This window comes from Pteropus alecto, unplaced genomic scaffold, assembly GCF_000325575.1.
Source record: "Pteropus alecto unplaced genomic scaffold, ASM32557v1 scaffold123, whole genome shotgun sequence".
In the NCBI taxonomy this organism is placed as follows: Eukaryota; Metazoa; Chordata; class Mammalia; order Chiroptera; family Pteropodidae; genus Pteropus; species Pteropus alecto.
In genome coordinates this window covers 6,337,233-6,337,514 of record NW_006433950.1, presented here as the reverse complement: position 1 = coordinate 6,337,514, position 282 = coordinate 6,337,233, and positions in this window count along the sequence as shown.

The window sequence follows — 282 nt, the reverse complement described above, 5'->3', positions numbered from 1 at the left end:
TCTGATTCCTTTACTGGCCAAGAGCTACATTCTGAACTCTCCAGCTCAAATTAAACTAAGCATGGGGTGAACAATTCATTTTCTCATTAGGCAATCAATGGTACCTTCAATAAGGCAATTCCCACCTAACCTTTGTCTGTAAAACAAAGTTCTACATCGGTGGATCATGCAAAAGGATTTGATTTCCTTACCAGGTGGTTGAGAAAATCTACAATAGGGATGCATGCTAAAGAGAACGTGAGTGTTTAAGAAGCCTCATCTAATTAGTGGAACTCTTTCTTC